This window comes from Neltuma alba, unplaced genomic scaffold (assembly GCF_004799145.2).
Source record: "Neltuma alba isolate B1F8T4 unplaced genomic scaffold, ASM479914v2 tig00010093_pilon, whole genome shotgun sequence".
NCBI lineage: Eukaryota > Viridiplantae > Streptophyta > Magnoliopsida > Fabales > Fabaceae > Neltuma > Neltuma alba.
The window spans coordinates 79,409-101,442 of record NW_021635047.1 but is presented as its reverse complement, the minus strand read 5'-3'; the positions used below and the strand labels follow the sequence as shown (position 1 = coordinate 101,442).

The window sequence follows — 22,034 nt, the reverse complement described above, 5'->3', positions numbered from 1 at the left end:
GTTATGAATTTTAAAGTTATGGTAAAGTTTGAATAATTAAAAATTTATCAAATAAACAGTATATTTGGCATGTGAAATGGAACCCAAATTATAAAAGAAATGAACCAGTGGATATTGTTCTCTATAAAAAAAAAAAATGAAAGAGCTTTAAATAGAAACTGGAACCATATCATTTTGATTTTTCTAGAATTAGTTATGAATTTTTAAAATTGGTCAAAATTCTAAGGTTACCAAATGAATAGCAACCCGAGAAAGTGATTTTTCAAAGTTTGATTTTCTAAGCTAGTGACATGTAATGTAGTTCCATTTGACATGTTTTAACTCTATGTGTGGTTATAAGTTGCAATGTTACGCAGTATCTTGCAAAGAGTGCTATAAGATATATTCTAAAATAATTTTTAGAAGGCACACTCCTTAAAACATTTTTAAGAACTTTTTCAAATCTAATAAATAATTTTTCAAAATAGAACTCGAATCGAAAGAAAGTTAAAAAAAAAAAAAACTACCCGAATATATCTTTAGTCTATTGGAGTTAGCCGATGAAGATACAACATGTCAAGCTTAGTTTGCCTTGGATATAAGACCAATGTCACTTTTAACTTGATCTCTATCTTGAATATAGTCGAGCCTAATTCTCAAACATATAATGAAGAACTTTATAGCGAACTCGAATAGACTCAGAGTAAAAATCAACTTTCATTATTTTTTAAATATATTTGTTTCAGATACTAAAACAAGCAAAAGATATATTTAGATAAAAAAGTATGGCTTTTTTGACTCAGTTCATATTCAAAACTTATACAAGTTAAATACTCAACATTAGTGAAAATGCTTAAAACTTATGAACCGGTTAAATGACTATTTGAAACGCATTTAAAGATAACAAATTTTGTGAAAACATTTCCTTCAATAATTAAATTAAGACTAATTAAGTTCAAATATGTGATTCGAACAATTAAAGCTTTGAATACAGGTGACTCATCATATCATATCCTATTAATTTTAATCTAAAAATGAGAAATATAAATTAGGCTATGGGTTAACTAAGGTAGCTAACAAAAAGACGACACAACTTTTGAACTAAGATCAGATCAGGACTGGACTGTTATTTTTAGAATATCCAATCAATATTGAACAGGATATGAACGTGGACTAAAAATTCTAGAAAATGTTTCAAAAATGATGAAAAATATAATAGAGGATATAGAACAATATTTAAGGCTTAGAAGATAAAAATAGGATGAAACTAATTTATTTTAGAATTTTATATATTTTTCCCGAATTTTGGCTAATTAAAGAAAAATTGGACAAATTGAATTATTTAAAATATATAAAGGCCTCAATAATCCATGAAAAAATTAGAGAAATTATTTGAAGGATTATTATGAATTTTAAAATTGTTCCAAACTTCCAAAGATGCAGGGGTTAGCTTTAAATTATTTAAAGCCAAAATTTTTATTAGTAGAGGGCTTATTTCCAAAAAAAATTAATCGGAGAAGTTATAAGCCAAAATAAAATCTTAGAAAATTTGAAAAATCATTTCTCATTAAGAGCAAGCTATTGGCATAAAGAAATAAATTTTTGGAGACAGTGAATTTAACAAGATCAAAGAAAAATTCAACTGATTATGTGAAATTACACAGTGTGTTAACCTTAACCTTGGTGAGGCCAAAATTTCTCCTAATTTTCTGACTTGAATGGTGCCATTTATGAGGGTTGAGGACCTAGGTGGAATAATACAACTTTTTGAAGGTTAGAGTTGGAAGAATGGATTTTTCAATAAAATATGTAGAATTTTTACATGTGAATGATTAGGTGTCCCATGAGGTGGCATTTTGCATTAAATGTGGATGACAGCTCAGCTCTGATGTGGCACCAAATCAAGGGAGGATGAAGGAGATTTGTACATGTGTTATGTGGTGGAAATCAAGGGCCAAGATCATGACATATGGCAAGTTGGTTTTATGTCTATATATACCACTTCCTCCCCATTCTTCTCACTTTTTCAGCCAGACTTGGGAGCCTTGGAGATAGGGGGAATTCAGCCATTTGAGGAAGAAGATGAGGAGAGAAAGAATAAGCCAAAACCAAGGTGAATCAAGTGGTTAACCAAGGTAAAAGCTTGACTATCCTATCTAGTACTTGATTATTCATGGTTTGATGGTTTTAGACTTGGTTTTGGTAGAGTTTCGTGATTGAAACCCTAAGGGATGGGTGTTGCACGAAATGATCTTGATGGTTTATGATTAATATTGAGTTATTATGTTGTTTAAAGGATTAGAAATGATTTTCAGATAGTGGTTAAACTTGGTTATTTGAAAGATAGCAGCTTGTGTATCAAGAGGAGACTATTCGGCCAAATGAAAATGGATACCCTAGGGTTTGATTTTTGTTTTTTGGATGTTTCCAATGGATTTATAAGGTGATTTTATGTAGAAATATAAGGAGAACATATGTTTGGAAATATTAAAATTGAAAGTAGAATTTTGGACCCTAAGGTAACCAATTCGGCTAGAAGGAGAAGTGGTAGAGGAATAAGATTTTGATAAATCTAATTTCAAAAATGGATTATACATGGAAAATTGTGTGGGGAACACCTATAGGAGTTACGAAAAAATTGATGGAAAAAAGGACAGGGTTTTAGGAAGAATTATGTAATGAATAGTATGATTGATTTGGGACACCATTATTCTTGTTGTTTGATAGGTCATTTTAGTGAGCAATTGAAGACTCAAGGATTAAGAGAGGAGGCCGTGTGACTTAAGCTCAAAAAGGTAGCATAGAATTTACAGTTTTAATGTTAACTTGATTATTACATGATATAATGCTTTGAATATATGCCAAGTAGTATTTGAAATTGTTTGATGGCAATGTGCTTGATTTGTTTGCATGTTATGCCTTGGCAAAATGCATTAATGTATTGATTTGGAATGACTTGATGTGATTTTTACATGGCATAGTGGTAAAGAAATGCCTTGTGGAATTGCTTGTAATATGTCTTGCATGCTTAGCATTATTATTATAATTCTTTTACTACTGAGGTTTCTATGAAATCTCATTCCTCTCCATGTCTAAATACCACCATTAGGCATGCAAGTGGTGTGGCCAGGGACAAGGAAGTGGTGCCTCCATGAAGAAAAATGTCATGAAATTTCTAATGAACCTTATGTACAAGTTTTGCGATATTTGTGGATTGATATTTGGATAATTCTTAGTGCTCATAAATTATGTCAAACTACTTATTATATGTTTTAATATATGGCTGAATCATGTTAGGGTGGCTATGGTCTTATTTTGGTAAGTTATGCATAAAATGGATGAAAGTTGACTTAATTAGGGGCAAAGTTTGACTTTGTGAAATTTTGAGCAAATAAAGGAGTTTGGATATGAAACTTAACAGTTCAATAATTTATATTTTTAGCTTTAAAATGAGTAGCATTTCATAAAATTTTGAGTTTTGCGCAAAAATTTATGCCTTTTTAAAGTTAAGCATAAATTCTAAAAAATTAGAGAAGTTATCAAATGAACAGTGCACTGTGCCATTGAAACTGCACACACATGAGCTTATTTCATACTTGGATGTATTTTTCCCTTAAAGAGTTTATTGCAAGCTTCAAGTAGGACTTGGAACCATATCATTTTAATTTTTCTAGAATTTGTTATGATTTTACAAAATTTGGCAAAAATTATGGTTGTAATGAATAGTAACTTGAGAAATTAAATTTAAAGATTCAAAATTCTCCAACTTAATGTCATGGAAAATGGTTCCAATATCTCCCATTTGATGTAAAATTGGGTAATAGAATAAGGTTTTACATTTTTTTGTATTAGAGCAAAGGTTCTGGCTTAGTGTAGTATCCACTGATTATGTGGTAAGTTTGTTATGAGTAAAGATTTTGGCAAGGGTTCAAGTAAGGGTCTAGGTAATCTTGGTGTAAGGAAAACCCCTAACTAGTACTAATGGGTTGCTAGGATTGGTCCTATCGAGGTGATTCCTACAAGGGAAAAATATGCACTAAGGAGTACCAAGAAATGATAATAAGAGAGTGACTTGAGAGATCAATAGCTACTATTTAAGAGACTCCCCTCTGGAAAAGAATGATTGAACTGAAAAAACTTGATTAAGGTATGAGTCAAAGTCAAGAGACTTTCCTAGAGAGAGATGGCAATAATAGAGCAAAACAAGTAGGGGATGTTAGTCTATGTCTTAGTATGATAATGGATTGATGACCTAAGCCCCGAACAATTGATGAGGTCTTGATAGGAGTGAGGCGACAGGATAAGAGGCTATTTCAAGTCCTAAAGGGATAGTTAGAGATTACTTAAGGAATCAATAGTACCAAGTGACATAAAGGTGAAATTTTTATTACTGTTGTGCTGTGATAGTAATAAATGGAAAGGGATATAATGTTAAGAATGTGATCTCTTTATTTCTTTAAATACTAAGGAAGATATCAAGATATATAGATTTAATGCTAACATTTAGACGGGAATGCAACAAGAGGAGTGGGTCAGATCCCTTGGTAATCCAATAAAAGCTCTAGTAAATCGTCTAGAACAACAACAAAGAATGATGGAGCAATTCAAGGCAATACAGGCTTGATAAGATAAAGAAGTTGCAATGGCAACAGTAGCAGCTAGCATTCATCAACTGCATCTAGAACCAAGGATCACAGGACTTCCTGAGATACCAATGCCATCTCAAATCCCCTCATCAGAACAAGTTGGGATAACTGCAGGACAAGATATAAGGTAGCAATGGATTGTAAAATTTTATGGATATAATCCTCTTATTTTTGAAGAAAACACTAATACTCAAATAGCGGAAGATTGGATTATGTATCTTGGGATAATTTTTCAAAATATGAATTGTCCTTATGAACAGAGAATACAACTAGTTGTTTTAAGACTGAAAGGAGATGCTGAACAGGGGTGGAATGACATGAAGTGAATTCTATAGTCAAGGAACACCCCAATAACTTGGAAGTATTCTTGGAACAGTTTTATGCAAAATATGTTCCCTGGTCTGAAAAAGATAGAAAGGAAATGGAGTTCCTTACTTTGAAGCAAGCTGAAGACGGGTCTTTGAAAGGCTACCTAACCAAGTATATATCTGTCACAGTACTCTACTTACTTACACGAAGTTGCAAGATAGAGTATAAAAAAGCTGATTAAAGGTCTCAAACCTATTCTCAGGGAACACATAGCCCCTTGTATAATTGATGAACTTTAACAAGGTAGTAGAAGTCTGCAAACTGATAGAAATTGGCCAAGATTATCATGTTATGATGGAAGACGCTCTTGAGAATAGAAAATTTGAACCAGGAAGTACTTCTAAAAAGAAAAGACTTGGAAAGAGTAAACAGACTAGAAGAAGCTGTACGCGAATGAAATTCAATTTTCAAAAAGAAGCAAAAGGATGTGACTTATGTGGGAAAAATCATAGAAGCAAGCCGTATTTGGCAGGATCAAATATCTACTATAAATGTGGCAAAACTAGACATTATACAAGGCAATGTTATCAAAAGATGGATGCTTTGACACTTCATGACTAGGAAAGAGTTTCTGCCCTTTCACAAAATGAGATTCAAGAGTAGCCTAATATAACTCAAGGTACGATTCAAGTAATAGTTATTGCTTGGATACAATATTTAAGTTAGACATGAGCTATTCATTGACATGATCTAGCTATTGGGTGTAAGATCTAAGTATTGATGCATCCTTCCATGATTTAATTACTCCTAGTAAACTTTATGTTATCCCTATCAATGTACGCTTGAACTACGCATTATATTGTATAATGTATGAGTTATTAAGCATGTCTTCCCGTGATTTTGATGATAGCCATACTCTTAGTAAGCTATCTTTTGATAGGATCCATATGTCAAAAAAAAAACACAGAGAGAGAGAGAACCAACCAAAGGTAGAGCAAAAGATATCCTGGCCATATTACTTAAGGATTATTCCAAGAGTTAAAAGATTAATAACTAAGCTCCAAACTCAGCTAATATGAGTTTGATAGAAAGGAAATTTAATTTTAAAATTATGCTTTTGTATGAATGGTAATATAAAGTCTCAGCTTAATAGAGATAGTACTAAGATAAGAAATGAAAGACTGAATGGTTTAGTGAATCAATTTCTGATGACCTATCTAAGGTAATGGTTGAATTGTCTTGTCTTTAACAAGGCTTATTAAGGAAAAATAGAATTAGGTATCTTGGATAATATTTGACCCGGATTGTAACCCAAACATGTGAGACTGGTAAATATGAATAAAGGTGATGGGTCAAAAGTTAGAGACGCTGGTTAGAGTATATCTCAATAGAGGTCTTATGACTAGAGTTGAAATAAGGAGGCTACCGATAAATTAGATACCTAACCTAGATACCATATAATAGAGATATTTGAATGATTATGCCTACTGGGTGATGTGATGACCAATGCATAACCATGTGAGTGACTAGTCAGGGAATAAAAGAGGATAAAGGGAGTAAGAATCAGGCAATTATTTCTTGAGGATAAGGGAGAAGAGCAACAAACAAGAACATTATAGATGATAGCTGCACTAGCAACCAGAATAGAGAAATAAATATGTTTCCAATGGTGCTTAGATATTCAATAGTGCTTAGGATTGCATGAAATTCTTTGACTTTAAGGTATCTAGGGGGAATATGACCATAGCCCTCAAATTAATGAGAAGTTGGGACTAAAATTTCTGCAAATGATTGCCACTGCCTACGTGATCAAATAAGTCTAGTGGAAAGACTCCATTTAATAGAGGTATGGCATGTGAAGCAAGTACCCTAATAGAGATTGAACATAAAGAAAGTCTTGACCATGAAAGTATGTCTCCGAGATTGGGGGTAGTCCTTCGATTCAAAGTTGGTACTACTCTATTAAGAGTGAGCTATTCTCTAAAAGAAATAGAGAATGACGGTTAGGATGGAGTTGACGGTGATATATTCTCCATCAATGACTGTGGAAATGGTAGATTGACAATTGTCTCCCACAAAAGCAGCTGAGATTAGGCATACTAAGGTGACCTTACCCTAAAGAGAGCGAAACTAGTCAAGAACAATAGAACAGTAATACAAAAGCAATACAGGGGTAGAACGTCTCTCGAGTTTAACAGGGTACTGAAGGAGAATTGATAGCGAGAACTGTAACGTCTAAGAGTAAGGCAGGTTGGCATTAGTATAAGGGTAAGTTAAAAGCCATAGAGATGAACAAGTAGCCCAGGAAACTAAAGAGTTAAAGGTAATAAAGTACCCAGTAGTAAATGATTTTTGAAGTTGACAAGAAGGATAGAGTAAGGCCTAAGAAGGCAATACTAGCATTATGAGCAGTCTTGGGGAATGATCTGTCAAGTTACTAGATGAGTGTAGGCGACTTATTCTTTAACTTAGTTTAGTAGTCTAAAGGCTAGAAAGTGGAATATGGCTTGGATAAAATGTGAAAGAATCCAAGGTCACGATGGATCCTAAAAAGGGCTTATGATCGAGCGTAGTAGCTCCTAAGGTTGCATTAGACGAAGTCTAAAGGAAAGTTGCTAAACCATAAGGGAAGTACCTCTTTGGGGCACAAGAATGAGATGACCAGGGATGAGTTTAAGATGTGAAAGCCTCCTCAAGATGGTTAGCTAGAACAAAGAGAGTACCCTTAAGTTTTTCACAAGTACCATTATTGTTGATTGGACTGAGAGCTCAATTATATTCTAGTCAATGAAGGAAAGTGAGGAAGTAAGAACTGGAAGAACCGAGAGCTATAAGTCATAGATGGTATGCATTCATGCAAGCTAAATGTAAAATGAGAATGTAAAAGGAAGGAGATAGTCCTTAAGGTAAAGATAAGAATGGCATATGCCAAAACACCTGATAAAGGTAGCAAAATACCATAAAGATAGGTGTATGATATTATCATGAGAGAACATGCCTAAGTAATAAGAAGAATATGAGTAGTGACGATAAGTACTTAAAGGCAAGAGCTGTGCTCATGTAAATCATAGATGGAATAGATCATTCAGACATTGGAAGATATGCTATGAGCCTGTGTATTAAATTTTAAAGAAAATTGAGATGAATAATTATCGTTGGCAGGGTTTGCTTACAACAATAGTTATCATCCCAGTATATAGATAGCTTCAGATGAAGCCTTATATGGAAGAAAGTGTCGATCGCCACTATGGTGGATTGAACTAAATAAAAGAAAAGTTTATAGTCTGGAAATAACGGATCAGACGTCAGAGTAAATAAAAGATGATTTAACAGAGGTTGCTAATGGCATAAAGTAGACGGAAAAGTTATGCGAATGTAAGAAGAAAAACATTAGAGTTTACTGTTGGGGATCATGTTTTTCTAAAAGTATCTCTAACTACAGGTGAGTTGAACCCTTAAGACAAAGAAATTAACCCCAAAAGACATCAGACACTTTTAAATTATGTCAAAAGTTGGGTCAGTAGCTTACAAATTAGCTTTACCCCCTAATCTTAGTCAATTACATGACGTCTTACATGTTTTCCAATTGAAGAAGTATCATCCAGATCTGGCACATGTCCTAGAGCATGATAATATAGAGATGCGGGATAATTTATCCTTTGAAGTATGAACAGAGCGAATCGTGGACCGAAAAATAAAACAGTTGAGGAATAAGACAATTCCACTAGTGTTGGTGATCGGGAAGAACATGACTCAGGAAGAGGCAACATGGGAAAAGAAAGATGAGTTCAGAGGCAAGTACCATGAATTGTTTTGATGAGGTATGTTTTTCAAATTTCGAGGACGAAATTTATTTTAAGGGAGAGGAAATATCATATCCTATTAATTTTAACCTGAAAATGAAGAATATAAATTAGACTATGGGTTAAGCAGGGTAGCTAACAGAGAGATGACACAACTTTTGAACTGAGATCAGACCTGAACCGGACCGTTATTTTTGGAATATCCGATCAATGTTGAACAGGATATGAATGTAGACTGAAAATTCTAAAAAAATTTCAAAAATCATGAAAAATAGAATAAAGAATACAAAATAGTATTTGAGGCCTGGAAGATGAAACAAGATGAAAATAATTTATTTTAGAATTTTTTGTATTTTTTTGAAATTTTGGTTAATTAAAAAATTAGACAAATTGAATTATTTAAAACATATAGGGGTCTCAATAATTTATGAAAAAATTAGAGAAATTATTTGAAGGATTATTATTCATTTTAAAATTGTTCCCAATCTCCAGAAATGCAGAGGTTAGCTTTAAATTATTTAAAGCTAGAATTTTTATCGGTAAAGGGCCGATTTCGGAGAAAATTTAATTGGAGGAGTTATAGGCCAAAATAAAATCTGACAAAAAAATTGGGGAATCATTTCTCATTAAGAGGAAGCTTTTGGCAAAAGGAAATGAATTTTTGGAAACAGTGAATTTAACAAGATCCAAGAAAAATTCAATTGATTACGTGAAATTACACAGTATGTTAACCTTAAGCTTGGTGGGGCCAAAATTTCCCCTAATTTTTTTACTTGAATGTTGCCATTTATGAAGGTTGAGGACATAGATGGAATAATACAATTTGTTGAAGGTTAGAGTTGGAAGAATGGATTTTTGAATAAAATATGTAGAATTTTTACATGTGAATGATTAGGTGTCCCATGAGGTGGTATTTTGCATTAAATGTGGATGACAGCTCAACTCACATGTGGCGCCAAATCAAGGGAGGATGAAGGAGATTTGTACATGTGTTATGTGGTGGAAATCAAGGGCCAAGATCATGACATATGGCAAGTTGGTTTTATGTTTATATATATCACTTCCTCCCCATTCTTCTCACTTTTTCAGCCAGACTTAGGAGCCTTGGAGATAGAGGGAATTCAGCCATTTGATGAAGAAGATGAGGAGAGAGAATAAGCCAAAACCAAGGTGAATCAAGTGGTTAACCAAGGTAAAAGCTTGACTATCCTTTTTAGTACTTGATTATGGTTTGATGGTTTTAGACTTGGTTTTAGTAGAGTTTGGTGATTGAAACCCTAAGGGATGGGTGTTGCATGAAATGGTCTTGATGGTTTACGATTAATATTGAGTTATTATGTGGTTTAAAGGATTGGAAATGATTTTCAGATAGTGGTTAAACTTGGTTATTTAAAAGATAGCAGCTTGTGTATCAAGAGGAGACTATTCAGCCAAATGAAAATGGATACCCTAGGGTTTGATTTTTGTTGTTTTGATGCTTCCAATGCATTTAGAAGATGATTTTGTGTAGGGATATAAGGAGAATATGTGTTTGGAAGCATTAAAATTGAAAATGAAATTTTGAACCCTAAGGTAACCTATTCAACCAAGAGGAGAAGTGATAGGAGGAATTAGATTTTGATGAATCTAAGTTCAAGAATGGATTCTACATGGAAAATTGTGTAGGGAGCACTTATGGGAGTTATGAAAAAATTGATGATACTAAAACCCTAAATTAATGGAATAAAGGATAGGGTTTTAAGAAGAATTATGCAATGAATGGGTATGATTAATTTGGGACACCATTATTCTTGTTGTTTGATAGGTTATTTTATTGAGCAATTGAAGGCTCAAGGATTAAGAGAGGAGGCCGTGTGACTTAAGCTCAAAGAAGAAGCATGGAATTTACAATTTTAATGTTAAATTACTTGATTATTACATGATATAATGCTTTGAATATATGAGTGGTATTTGAAATTGTTTGATGGCAATGTGCTTGATTTGTTTGCATGTTATGGCTCCGCAAAATGCATTAATGTATTGATTTGGAATGATTTGACATGATTTTTGCATGGCATAGTGGTAAAGAAATGCTTTGTGAAATTGACTGTAATATGTCATGCATGCTTAACATTATTGTTGTAATTCCTTTGTTGCTAAGATTTCTATGGATTCTCATTCCTCTCCGTGTCTAAATACCACCATTAAGGCATGCAAGTGGTGTGGCCAAGCACAAGGAAGTAGTGCCTTCATGAAGAAAAATGTCATGGAATTTCTAATGAACCTTGTGTACAAGTTTTGTAATATTTGTGGATTGATATTTGGATGATCCCTATGGCTTGTAAATTATGTGAAACTACTTATTATATGCTTTAATATATGGCTGAATCATGTTAGGGTGGCTATGGTCTTATTTTGACAAGTTATGCATAAAAGGGATGGAAGTTAACTTAATTAGGGGCAAAGTTTGACTGCGCAAAATTTTAAGCAAATGAAGGAATCTGAATATAAAACTTAACAGTTTAATAGTTTATATTTTTAGCTTTAAAATGAGTGTCATTTCATAAAATTTGGAGTTTTGTACAAAAAGTTATGCCTTTTCAAAGTTAAGCATAAATTTTGAAAAATTGAAGTTACCAAATGAACAGTGCACTTTGCCGTTAAAACTACGCACACATGAGTTGTGTTCATACTCTGGATGTATTTTTTCCCTAAAGAGTTTATTACAAGCTTCAAGTAGGACTTAAAACCTATCATTTCAATTTTTCTAGAATTTATTATGATTTTTCAAAATTTGGCAAAATTTAGGGTTATAATTAATAGTAACCCAAGAAATTAAATTTAAAAATTCAAATTTTCCTCACTTAATGTCTTGGAAAATAGTTCCAATAACTCCCACTTGATGTAAAATTGAGTAATAAAAAAAGGTGTTACACATCAAAAGAACATTTGGGATATTAGAGTTCAAATATGACGTTGGAGTTATAGGCTTCTTAAATACAATTCAATGCGGATTAACTACTTCAGCTAAGTTCTCCAGCAAAACAACAATCTCTTAGTTTGATATCATTGAAACATATTCTTCAACAGAAATGAGACGAAAAAAGCACAATAATGAATGGAAGTTTAGAGGTAGATCTTTTTTTTTTTTTTTAGTCAGAGCGTCAAGCTAGCTTGAACTTTATCTTCTGAAGAAGAAAAAAGATCATTGGCTTCAAGTGTCATCAATAAATGTGGGGGGGGGGGGGGAGGACAGCAAACCTTACCGTTTTAGTGGCGGGGAAAAAACGCAATAGACACATAAAAAAAGCCTCAATGCAACTTTTCATTTTTTCAATTTTTGAACTTTAATAGCCGGCATAAAGCTTGAGGTGAAAATCAATTAATCTCACATCTGTTGCTACAAAAGACACATTTTGTGACACTAGACCCAATAGCCTTTGGCTCTTTTTACATTTCAAACAACGCTGAGGACAGAATTATGTGGCCGCGGTTGTCACTTTGGGTAGCTTACAGACCTAAATCCCTATTCGAAGGCCATAAAAGCGCACCACTTCAAATCTTCTCGCCGACGGCCGACCACACTTTCACATTCACCTTCCGATTGCCATTTTTCAAAATCGTAGCTCACCTACCCCTGTCCACGTCTTATTAATCTCTCTTCTTTTTCCCTCGCCACACACCACTCACATCATCCTCCAAAATATATATATATATAAAATACTCTTAAGCTCAAAATATAACATAACACCGAGATTAGTACTTCGGTCGACTGGCTTACAAGCGTGGCTAACAATGGCTACTGCTTCTCGTTCCCGTTTTTGCTGGCTCTTGTTCATCCTAGTGATGGGTGGTCTTGGTGGGGGCGTTATATCGAGCCAGATTGGTTTGGGCTCGAGACTAATGGCTGGCAATGGTGGGATTTATATCGGGTGCTCATCAGTTTTGATTAGCACCCAATACTCATCAGATCTGGACGGTCCAGATTTATTTTTATTTTTATTTTTATTTTTTTAAAAATAATTATTTTAATATGTATAGGGTAAAAAATAAAAATAATCTCTTAACTATCATTCTTTAAAAATATAATTTTAAAAATAATTATTTTAATATTTTGTTAGTTTTTCTTTCAAGATCTAAAACCTTTGAGATACTTTAGATAAATAAAGTTATTAGAAAAGATTGAACTAAGTAGTAGGACCTACTTCTCTTGGCTCTTTCATTAGGGAGAATATTGAATTTTAAAAAAATAAATAGGTCAAGCTCACTCCTCTTGTAATAGTTCTGATTATTTTTATAATGATTTTAACAAGTCAAAATCTGTTAAAATCACCTATTTATCATTTTGAAATTCATGAGCTATTTTTCTGTTATTCTCCCTTTTTATTATGCTCATCATTTTTGTTTTCATGATATGAGATTTTAGCTGAGACATGTTATCGGAGGAAATGATTATTCACATGCGAATTATAATTCATTGGCGATAAATTCACAACATAGTGACATACATGCGTCGTCTAGAAGTGCAAGAAAGTACTGGGCGGCATGTTCTCAAAACTTAAGATCATTTTTTTATGTAATAATTTAACAGAATTGTTACCACGATTTGAATATTTATATCAAATTTTAACCCTTTTAAATTGTCTTGTAACTTTCTAAACTTTATATAAATTTACAAAGTTTTATTTCTGATCCTATTTAGCTACTACTATTACAATTTTTGAAATTTTGTATCCTAATTGTTGTTGATTTTATTTTTTAGATGTGAATTTTCGAATAACTTCGAATCAGCGGACAAAATAATGTATAGTCTAACCAAATAATATAATATTAGAGACAAGTCATTTTCGCTTAAGAAATACGTATTATGTTTGATTCCTTATTTCTAAAGCAAGCATATCTTTATTTAATCGCTTAGACTGTTTGAGTCCTCACCTTTCAAATTCAAACTTTGAAGTTCATTCTCCAATTTCAGTCTTCTCAAATATGATTTTTTGTAGTAGAATCATCCAAACAGAATTTTTTTCTTTTTTTTTCCAAAACGTTTTTAAAAAAAACAACTTTATAAAATTATTCTAGAAACATAAAAGCTAAAATAGAATCAAACAAGCCCATAACAAGCCTTAAAAAAAAAAAAAAACCCTCTTTTGCTAACAGACTCAACTATAGATGGATTATAATCATTATGCATCCTTTCGGCTCATGGATATGGTGTCGAAGGGTCCAGGAATACATTCGTGCACCTTTAATTTATTGGAAGCGGACGTTTAATTTATTGGAAGCACAGTGATCCTCTTTTCCTTCTACCAAATTGAAATACACACACATATCACAATATTTGTACATTGTTATTATATTTCAAAGTTAATGATATTTGTTGGCACTCTAGTGCTAATTGTGAAAATTGGTTTATGGTTGTTTTGATCATGATTAAATGTAATCTTGTCCCACTATATATCTCTCTCATATTCATTAGTAATATTTTATTTTTTTTACTAACTATCCCTGTATAATTTGTATACATACTCATATAAATATTTGTTCAAGCCCAATATTTTAGGTAAGTTACAGAATTTTTATAAATTAAATAACTTACTTAATCAATTTGCTTAACCTATACAAATTGATTAAGAATTAACGAATGTATATTTAAAGCATAATGTTACCTTTTATTTTATCAGATCATGCTCGCCAGACCATCCGAGTTTGAGGTATAACAATACAATATTCAGGAAAAGTAATCGAGAAAGTCAGGGATATCAAGTTACATAGGAAAACAGCAAATTTTGTCACCATGCACAAATTAAATATCTACTGCATGGTTACTGACGTACTAGTAAATTTTTTTTGGACATTGTATATCTATCACCAAATTTTTTGTTATTAACTAAATTGACTGTTTTCTCACCAAAAAAAAATTTATCATTAAAATTTAGTTATTCAGCATATGATTTTTCCAGAAAAAATAGTGATATCACTGCAATGATAAAATTTATACTATTGATTATCAAAAAAGATAAAATTTATATTGTTGATTGCGAAGTTGTAGAATCCACCATTCCACAAAGGTGCCTTGAAATATTTTTTAGCACTTGGTACTCTATAATTGATTTTTAATATGCTCCTCCGGTTCTTAATATAGGACCTAATTGTCAAGTTAATTTTAATCCTAAATATAAAACTTATTTCTCATATTTATCTTTTTTTTTTGAATTATCTCTATGGATACTTTCTCAACCATAATCAAGTAAATGAGGGAGGAGAATATTAAGAAAAATGATTATGATGTTTTAGGAAAAATATGTCATATTTCTTATGATTAACTAACTTACCTAACTTCTTTAATCTAATCAAATTAGTTAAATAGGTCTTCTATTAAAGACCATAAGAGTATCTAATATCTTAAAATATTTTCTTAATAACACCTTTAATGGCATTCAATATTTTAAGTTGATGCACTTATTGTTATTGTGAAAAATACTTTTGGAATAAAAATACACCAAAAATTACTTTAAAATAATATCGCTATGAAAAATTATTTTAATTTATTAAAACGTAAAAAATAATTTACGACACGCTGCTGAAAAAAATACTTGATTACTTAACAAGAAAATGGTTAAAAAAGAGATTAGATGGTCAATGTGGTTTTGACTTAAAAAGTAGTCATAAATCATATATCCATCTAGTCTTCGCTCCTCACAGTAGCTCTGGGAGGTTATGATGTCTTTTTGTGTCTCTTTCCCCAGTTTCCAACAAATTTTCACTTTCTTTCTCAAATCCCAAATAGAGACTCTCCGACATTTGGAAATGCTATCTTGGAGCTCGACATCACTGGAAACCTCGTTCTCTCAAACTGACATTTCATCCTCTAGGCCTCAAACACCTCCAACATGGGTGTGCATTCAGCATCCATGGAAGAATCTAGCAACTTCGTCCTCTATGCATCCTCCCATGCCAGTCTTCCTGTGTGGTAGAGCTTCTCACAGCCATCTGATACCCTTCTGCCAAACCAACCCTTAACTGCCTCCTCGGAGCTAACATCCTCAAAATCTGCTTCTGATGGTAGCTTCTACGCTCTCAAAATGCTTCAACAAACCACTTAATTAAGCCTTGGCCTCACCTACATTCTCCCAGATTCAAAACCTTACACCAATTATTCATATTGGCAAGGCCCAGATATATCCAATGTCACCCGCAATGTCACAGCAATTTTAGATCAAGCAGGAAGCTTCAGGATTGTGTATGGAGATTCTTCAAATGGGGCTGTTTATGTGTATAAAAAGGCAATGATGACTTGGGCTTATCTTATTCATCTCACCAAACAACACCATTAAGCACTTTGAGAAGATTAACACTGGAAAAGAATGGAAATGTGTGTTTTGTATCATTGGGACGATGATGTGAATAGGTCAAGATACTGGGTGTCAGAGTGGGCTGCAGTATCAAACCCCTGTGATATTGCTGGAATTTGTCGTAATGGAGTTTGTAAATTAGATGGAAGCAAGACAAATGCATCTTGTACTTGCTTGCCTGGGACATCTCAAGTTGGAAGAGATGGCCTTTGCCATGAGAATTCTTCACCAGTCAGAAAATGCAATTCCCAACACGAAAATAAGAACCCAACCTAAACATCAAAGTTTCAGATTTCTATAGTGCAATAGACGAATTATTATTTTTCTGAGACTTCTGTGATAGCAAACTATAGTGATGTTGTTATTGTGTCAAAATGTGGGGATGCTTGTTTATCAGACCGTGATTGTGTTGCTTCTCTTTATGGGCCGACTGAAGAAACACCGTACTATTGGGTATTAAGGAGCTTGGATTTTGGAGGGTTTGAGGATACCAGTGCGACCCTATTTGTGAAGGTCGGGTTAAATGGCGCAATCACCCCAGAAGGTAAAAGAGGAGGGTCTAGCAATAATTCTGATAGTGAGGTTAAAGACAAAATTTTGGTCCTTCCAATTTTTCTTAACATGGTGCTTCTTATTGCCCTTCTATGTTTACTGTTGTACTATAGTGTTCACCGAAAAAGAACACTAAAAAGAGAGATGGAAAGTTCATTGATCCTATCAGATGCTCTCATGAACTTCTCCTACCATGATTTGCAAATTAGGACCTATAACTTCTCGCACTTGTTAGGAACATGTGGGTGTAAACATTGATTTTAAATTTAATATGGCAGAGTGAATATTAAAAGCTTGATTAGTGAGTCTAATTCTGTTATTTTGTTGGAGGATTTGGAAATGTATACAAAGGAAGTCTTGGAGATGGGACAATAGTGGCAATAAAGAAACTTGATAGGGTTTTGCCTCACGAAGAGAAGGAATTTATCACTGAAGTAAACACGATTGGCTCAATGCATCACATGAACTTGGTTCGCTTATACGGCTATTGCTTGGAGGGGTCACATTGGTATGCATGGCATCTTTTATATTGTAAATAGAATTTAGTTTTGTTAGCGGTCTAGGAGATATTTTTAGATGGTATTAAACTATTATTATTATTAGGATTATGATGCAAATTTGTTCCAGAAGTTTTCACTGAGGATCATAGGGCACTCAAAGTTTTTTGGATGTAAATTTACCCTAAAAGTTTAAAATTATAGTAATTTTGCTTCCTATCATTGAAAATTAACACAGTCATGTTACTATTTTAATGATCAATGTTAATGGTTTAACAGTAAAGGGCAAAATTGCTATGATTTTAAACTTTCATGACAAATTTGTATCCAAAAAAACTTTTGGGTATCCAGCATGTTAGATATGATTAGTTTTGATGATGTCAAATAATAGAGCAAAAATTTTACATAAATTATTTATCTCATATTTTGACTAACTATGATACTTACTATCTTGTGTAGTTTCCTCAAGAAAAGAAAGGAGTTATTATGTTGCACTTTAAGTTATGGAAAATGATCAAGAGGAAGAAGAAGAAGAGAGATTGAGAAAAGAAGAACTTGCAAGATCAAATGAAAATATCAAGATTCAAGTTCATAGATTTGATGTTAAATGTTGCTATACTTAATCAGAAGTTTGAATGGCTCAGTCGGAAGCTAAAATATACAACCGGGAAGTTATACCATCATATATTGAGTCACCCTTCATATAAACATGGAAAATAAGCTTCAGAGGTGATTTTCATGGGCAATTATCGATCACTTGATCGATCATCCATTTATCGATCAAGTTATCGATAAAATACATCCTCTGTTATGCTCTGTTCTTCGTTCAGCTCTGACATAGGTTCGGTATTTCTTCAATATCTCTCAAATCACAAATCCGTTTGAGGTGAAACTTAATTTCTATGAAACTAGACTCAGAAAACGGTTCATGGACACCAAATTCACCTTCAAAGATTTTCATATGAGAGAGATATGTTGTTCGAAAGATTGCAGTAAGGATTAACGCCTTTATTCCGATGTTTAGTCATTGTGATGAAGATAACTTTGCAACCACAACGAATTTTGGGGTGATTCTTGTTGCATTAGAAAGTAGACTCAAAGAGCTTTCTGGGGATAGGTCATTTGCAAAATTTGGAGTTGAATTGGAAGATTTATGATCACCCAAAGTTGACCTTCGTTTTGCTGGAATCAGACTTCGAATTTATTGAGGCAAAGACCAGAAGTTCTACACTGAACGATTAAGTTCTCAAGCAACATGCTACTCAAACATGTTATTGAGTAAAAGCTCTAGAAGAGATGAAGAAATAAAAAGCCATTATCATATGTTACTCGAGCCTGATCAAGCGACTACATACTCATCGAGTTACTAGTACTATCTCCTCAATTCTTCTCCTTTATCTTCATACATATTATTAAGGTTTTATCAGTAACATGTTGGATAAATGATTTTTGGATAACGTTATAGATGAATATGTTTATCGATCACTTGATCGATAACTGTCAAGTTTTATCGATCACGTGATAGATAATTTAGTCTGCTCAATAACTTGCTAGATTGATCGATCAACTAATCGATCATTAGTATAGTTGCTTAATATAAGATGTTGCAGGAAATAATCGATCACTTAATCGATCAGACCTTTATCGATAACTTGTTCGAATATTACATGTCTTCTTACTCAATATAGTGCTCTGTCAAAACCATTCGTTCAAAATCTTTTATCGATCAATTGATCGATCAAACATTTATCGATCAAATGATCGATTATTATTTTCACTGCATTAACTTATGTTGAATCATTTTTTCGATCACCTAATCGATCATTGATTTATCGATAAAATGATCGATCATCCGATTTCCTGAAACTCCTGTTTTCACATAACGTGATCGATAATCAGTTTCTTTACCTTACAGGATTAAATCTCTGTTTTTCATTTTATCGATCACTTGATCGAATATTCATTGATCGATCACCTGTTCGATTAATCCATATAGTCTATGTTTTTCGCTGAATATATTCTTACTCATTGTTTATCGATAACCTTATCCATCATCCACTTATCGATAATTTGTTCGATCATCAATGACTGAAGTTTCATTTCTGTAACACTTGGATTATCGATAATCTGTTCGATCAACAAGTGTTCGATCACTTGTTCGATCATGGAACGTTCTCTGTTTAAACATCAGTCGACAATGATGATTCTTAAAATCAATGATCTATTTTCTTTCAAGCTTTTCTCAGCCTTTTTTTAACATATAACTCTTTATCGAAAAGACACGAAGGCAAACGAAACTTGAAAGGGATTAACCTTGCATATTTCATTCGGAGTTCACTGTGTTCATGTTTCATCATTTATCGATCATTTCTTCGATCATCATATGATCCATAATCTATTCGATAATTGCATCTATCTGCTATATCTTTTCTTCATGTAATTAATCGATAATATAATCGATCAAAGCTTTATCGATCAAGACATCAATCAAGTAAGTTCATCTTACTTTCTGAATATCTGAATATCTGATGACTGATTCCATGTTTTCCAACTTATTGTTTCTAAGATTATCAGATACTTATCACTTGATCTGAGGAAGATTATTTTAGGTAAAGAGCCACAACGAATTTATGATGTGAAGAATCGACGTTCATCAGAAGCTTCCAACGGCTAATTTCAACGGTCATATTCTTCAAGCCAAACGGGAAGAAAATGCTCAACAGTCAAGTACCCAATATCATCTATAAATAGAAGAGCATTCAGAACAAGAAAAAGAAGAAGAGTCCGAGCTTACAACATCAAATGCTAAAATGCTGAATCAATATATTCTCATTTAGAGCTCCGAAAGAAAACTCTGTCTCTGTACTTCATAGATTAAAACTTATGTATTCGTAAGATAGAGAGGAGAGTTTCCCAAACGTGCTTAAGAGTCGTCTATCACTTCTTTGAGAGAAGAAATATTCAATCTTCATTATCATTATTAGATTGTATCCTTACCGTGAGTAAGGGGGAGTATTTACCTCGGTGTGAGGTTGCTGCTGAATAGACTGGTTAGTCTAAGAATTGTAAGTGGCGTCATAAGTGCCCGGATCAAACTTGTGATTGTAGTGGTTCTCAAGTACCCATGTTAAACTTGAGGGAGATAGTCGATTGAAAATCTCAGGGGGAGCCTGGGGACTGGACGTAGGTTAGTGAGGACCGAACCAGGATAAATCACTGTTTGCATCTTCTCTTCCCTTACCTCTTTATATTTCCAGCTAAACCATTTTACTACTGTGATTATGCTTATCTCGATTCATTGTTTTTTATACTCAGAATTTCTTATGAATTTCATTACATTGCGAAAAGATTTTTAATTTTAATCAACACCCAATTCACCCCCCTCTTGGGTGTTCATCCATTCCAACACAGTAGTGCTTAGTGAAAACTTTCATGACAAATTTTACACCTTAACCCTTATTATTTAGTACTACTACTATTACTATAACCTTGGCTTTACTTATAGGCTTCTAGACTATGAGTTTATGAAAAATGGGTCTTTGGACAAATGGATCTTCCCTCCATATCAAAGACGAGATAAGCTGTTGGATTGCAAAACTCGATTAGATATAGTTATTGCTACTTCTCAAGGGATTGCATACTTTCATGAGCAGTGCAGGAATCGAATAATACATTGTGACATAAAACCAAAAAATATTCTGCTAGATGAGAATTTTCATCCGACAGTGTCTGATTTTGGATTGGCAAAATTGATGGAGAGGAAGCACTCTCAGGTGGTAACAATGGTGAGAGGGACTAGAGGTTATTTAGCACCAGAATGGGTGAGTAATCATCCAATAACTGTAAAAGCTGATATTTATAGCTATGGAATGCTTCTATTAGAGATCATTGGCGGCCGAAGGAATCTTGACATCCTTTGATATAGAGAACTTCTTTTTATCCTGGATGGGCTTATAAGGTATATCTCATACCTTAGTCTTACTTGCTTACTTTCTTGCCTTTTTACAATGTAAAATAAAGTTTTTGATCACATTTTAGCAATAATACTTTAACAAGAGTAACTTAATTCAATTTTGATTAAAATTGTCTTGATATTAAGCTCTACAAGCCATTGTGAGTAGTTGTATGCTCAATTTTGATTATTTGATAACATCAGACATTAGAAGCATTTTATGAACATTGATGATGAAATGTTTGGCTATTGAAGGAGCTGACAAATGGGACGGCAATAAAAGTAGCAGATAGGAGACTAAATGGGTGGTTAATGTAGAAGAGCTAGTAAGAGCATTGAGGGTTGCGTTTTGGTGCATCCAAGATGAGGTTTTCATGAGACCAACAATGGGAGTAGTGGTAAGGATGCTAGAAGGGTCTATCAGTATCAACACACCACCAATGCCACAAACAATAGCAGAGTTGATTGATGAGGGCTTAGAGCAAGTGTATAGAGCTATGAAGAGAGAGCATAATCACTACGGCTCATTCACCTTGACTAGCCACCCTTCTTCTCATGCTACTTGTAGCAATTCCACAATGTCACCAAGATAGTTTCATTTGTAAAGTGGCGACGATTTTGGTCTGTTAATGTAAATGACGTGCTATCATTTAGATTTGGTGCATATCGCGAGTACATGTATGTCTTTTGTGAACATGCAGATTTTTTATTTTATTCTTACTGTATTGTTTTCAATGTGAAATACGATTTCCTCCATAAGTTGATATTTATAAGATTTATTCTATTTTGAATTGTGTAAAAATGGTTAATGTTTAATTATAAATGAGTATTGTGCTCTCTTATTTAATATATATATATATATTCTTTCTTTTTCCCCCTTTCTTTGATAATAGCTATACCTTTAAATTTCTCTCTAATTTACTATACCCTCTATTAGAGTTATGATAGAAAGTTATTAGGGCAAA

General features: G+C 33.2%; 1 pseudogene; it reads left to right on the top strand.

The window, feature by feature from the left end:
- Window positions 1-12,511: 12,511 nt before the first annotated feature.
- LOC114754171 (G-type lectin S-receptor-like serine/threonine-protein kinase At5g24080) lies at window positions 12,512-21,662 on the top strand (annotated as a pseudogene).
- The last annotated feature ends 372 nt before the right edge of the window (window positions 21,663-22,034 follow it).